Source organism: Camelina sativa, chromosome 8 (genome assembly GCF_000633955.1).
Source record: "Camelina sativa cultivar DH55 chromosome 8, Cs, whole genome shotgun sequence".
Classification (NCBI taxonomy): Eukaryota; Viridiplantae; Streptophyta; class Magnoliopsida; order Brassicales; family Brassicaceae; genus Camelina; species Camelina sativa.
This window is the reverse complement of record NC_025692.1, coordinates 1,856,643-1,860,316: the sequence shown is the minus strand read 5'-3', so window position 1 is coordinate 1,860,316 and position 3,674 is coordinate 1,856,643. Positions and strand designations below refer to the sequence as shown.

Sequence of the window (3,674 nt, the reverse complement as noted above, 5' to 3'; positions counted from 1 at the left end):
TTATTATCATGATTCTTCTGATGAAATTTAGTTAACTTTCTAATCATAATAAGAGACCTAATAAAGTGGCCAAACAAAACCGAAATTTTTGCAGAATCGAGCTGGTCAAGACCCCTATACAGACCAACATTATCTTCAAATCTCAGTACACTCTGGTTGAACCCTAACCTCTTCTCAAAAAGTTGCAAAATTGGGTTATCTCAGTAGACTAGTGTATGTCCACAACCACCAAGTGTTTTAGTGGTTTTAAAAATCTGTCTCTTTTCACAAACCGGCCCTCGAAAAAGATACAAACACCAATGACTGATGATTAAAACCAACAATTCCACGCATAAACCGGTCTCTAGTTCTCAATCAACAATGACAACAAATCCTTATTTCTATATATATAACCGGGGCATGAAACCAAACTCAAATCCGAGATAATGTGTGTGAAAACAACAAGAAAAAGCCTACTTTTAATACAAGAAGAGAAAACAAAAATATTGCAAGTCTCACTTCAGATTCTTCACGGTCATTTGACTGTGAGCTAGATGAAGGATCAACTTTAGGTTCCACCGCTATGCCATGTATCTTGACAGTGCATAGAGATCTGCAACACTGAAGACATGCACAAATATTAGTCAGAGTAACAGGTGCCCCATTCTAATAGTTACATATGAACTCGCATATGAAAGATATCATTTAAGGAATATCATCGCTACTTGGAGGAGGACAGCTTACCCGCAGCCAAAGCCTCCGACCGAGAATCAAGGATTGGCGGATATTTCACATTCAGAGAATGGTAAAGCGAGTCTGCATCATTAGGTAAACACAGTATTAGTCATCATACGTCCAAACATCAGTTTAGGTTAGGAAACTCAAATTAATTTATTCATACTAAACTGATGAAAAGGAACGAACAGGGATTAGGAGGTCATACGCAACTGCAGGCCTACCACGAAGATGTAGAATTCCCTATTGACTAAAAGGGTAAGCCTAAATCATGAAACCATATACATTCACAGAGAGACAATTAAGGAAGAGAGGCTAAATCGAGAAACCTTGTTCTAATTTTCACGGAGAAATTCCATTGCGATAGCAAACACCAGGCCTTGTTGGTGGTCATACGCAACTGCAGGCCTACCACGAAGATGTAGAATTTCCTATTGACTAAAAGGGTAAGCCTAAATCATGAAACCATATACATTCACAGAGAGACAATTAAGGAAGAGAGGCTAAATCGAGAAACCTTGTTCTAATTTTCACGGAGAAATTCCATTGCGATAGCAAACACCAGGCCTTGTTGGTGGTCATACGCAACTGCAGGCCTACCACGAAGATGTAGAATTTCCTATTGACTAAAAGGGTAAGCCTAAATCATGAAACCATATACATTCACAGAGAGACAATTAAGGAAGAGAGGCTAAATCGAGAAACCTTGTTCTAATTTTCACGGAGAAATTCCGAGGGCAAAAAAAAAAAAAAAAACCCAAAGGCAGTTTTCTGCAAAAAAATCTAGCAATATTGAGACGTATCCCATATGACTTTCTCAGACTATGTAAAACTGGAAAACTAACCTGGCAGGCACTAACACGAAGATCCCAGAGTATGACACTTCGGTCGAGAGAAGCAGACATGAGGAGACATACAACCCTGAAACAGAAGAACAATTTCGATCGATGTTCACATTACTAGTGTAAGTAGGTAGGTAAACAAACATATATCCAATTCCCAATTGCAGAGGTGATATCAGACCTGTCTTTATGCCCTTTAAAGTAGCCAAGGATCCGATTATCATACATTGAAAGATATCTCACTTGGTCCCTTGGGAACCCCATGCTAAGCACTTTGTCGTTTACATCATCGACCGCCACTTCCACCGCTACTGATGGCTGAAGCCATTGGTAATACTTGTGGTAGTGGGCGTGCCATAGAACCATAACTTTGCAAAAACGAACCAGATGCAGCAAGTAAGGCTAAAGTGTGATAATTATCATTATCCTAACCATGCAAGCAGGCAATAAGAGTACACAAAAGTAAACAAGCAAGATTTAAGCACCTGACCAAATAATGATACATAAAAGTAATCAATAGCTGTAGACCATATATAGTACCTAAAAAAAATCAGGTTGTCTTCTACAAAACCTTATAGTGAATCAAACGACACATATGTAAAATGTAAATGACGCTTACACAACTAGTCTCGGCACGATGAACTAAGAACAGATCAAGTCAGGCAAAGTTTAAGCACAGTGAAGAAAACACAGAGCGGAGTTTGGGAACCAGAGAACTAGCATATATATCCCATTAACACAACACAGTCAAATGATTCTTCTAAACCTTAGAACCGGTTCTAATAAGCAAGATACCGTAATCGTGATAAAAACTAACAGAGACACGAACAAAGGAGACGGATCGCTAATCATAAAAGACAGGGGGGGAGATATGAGAGAGTTTCAGAAAATATTTACTCTTGCGGCAGAAGTTGAAACCGGTTTAGGATCAGAAGCATCCCAAACCCTAGCGGCCGTGGAATTAACAGATCCGGCGAGATCTAAAGCGTGGTGAGACAATCCGACGGAGGCATTAGGGCGAATAGGTTGGAAAGATCTCTTTTTTCTTCGACTCCAGGCCATTGTTATCACCGGCACGGTGCTTTTAGTGATCGCCGTCTTGTGAATTTTAATCTGCTCATCCGAGTACAGAGCCGTATTATTTGCTTATGATGTAACGTGCCAACATCGATTTGAAGAATTTTGGTTTTGAAATTAGAATTTGTAATTGAACCGTCCTAAACCGCTTGGTTATACTAAATAAAAGTAGTAACTATATTCTTAGTTATTAGTCTTCTGTATTATATATATATTTTTTTATAACTTAATTTTTACTGTTTTTCAAAATTATTTCACTCTTTTAGTTTTTTTTTTTTAGAAAGTGTTTTAATATGCTGAAGAGAAGTTAAAACAACAACTAGTATGTTGAACTCAATATAACGTATCATTTATTAATTAATATCATTATTGATATGATGAAATAAGTTAACTTTCTAATAATAAGAGAGTGGCCAAACAAAACCGAAATTTTTGCATAACCGAGCTGGTCAAGACCCCTATACAGACCAACAAACATTATCTTCAAATCTCGGTATACTCCGGTTGAGTCCTAACCTCTTCTCAAAAAGTTACATTTTCTTGATTCTATTTAATTATATTTTCTTTAACAAAATCAAATGTTTTTAGTTTTATTTAATGTTACTATTTCCAGTTTAATTTTTTTTTTTAAAGTAAATTGAAATTTTTTTTGTATAATATACATATATCTTAACTGAAAAATTGATGGTAAAACTAGCTAATTAGTAACATTAAAAACTATTATCATTTTTTTAATTTTAGGATTTAAGTTTGTGTGATATGGTTAGATAAAGTAATTTTAATTATCTATTTTATAGTGAATTGTAAGTTTGTAATTGTGCGATTGTAATTGTTTTTGGTTTCAGGAACCATTAGAATTTTGGTATTGAAATTAGGATTTGTAATTGAACCGTCCTAAACCGCTTGGTTCGTCGAATGATTCGATGTCTGTCCTTTTAACTAGAGTACTAGACGACAACTCTGTATATATTGAAGAATTAAGACACGATCTTAATTAGGTTGTGTCTGAGACCAAATTTTTTTTTTTTTTTTTTTTTTTTT

The 3,674-nt window shown here is 35.8% G+C and overlaps 1 long non-coding RNA gene across 6 annotated transcripts; it reads right to left on the bottom strand.

The window, feature by feature from the left end:
* Positions 293 to 2,714, bottom strand: LOC104705615. 6 transcript variants are annotated; one of them, XR_754344.2, is made up of 6 exons: positions 2,454 to 2,714; positions 1,738 to 1,924; positions 1,044 to 1,635; positions 886 to 964; positions 724 to 795; positions 293 to 600 (listed from the first exon to the last, which is right to left on the bottom strand). It is a non-coding gene; the product is annotated as an uncharacterized LOC104705615 (long non-coding RNA). The 6 variants fall into 6 exon arrangements; XR_754346.2 differs by having other exon boundaries at positions 904 to 964; XR_754345.2 differs by having other exon boundaries at positions 886 to 957.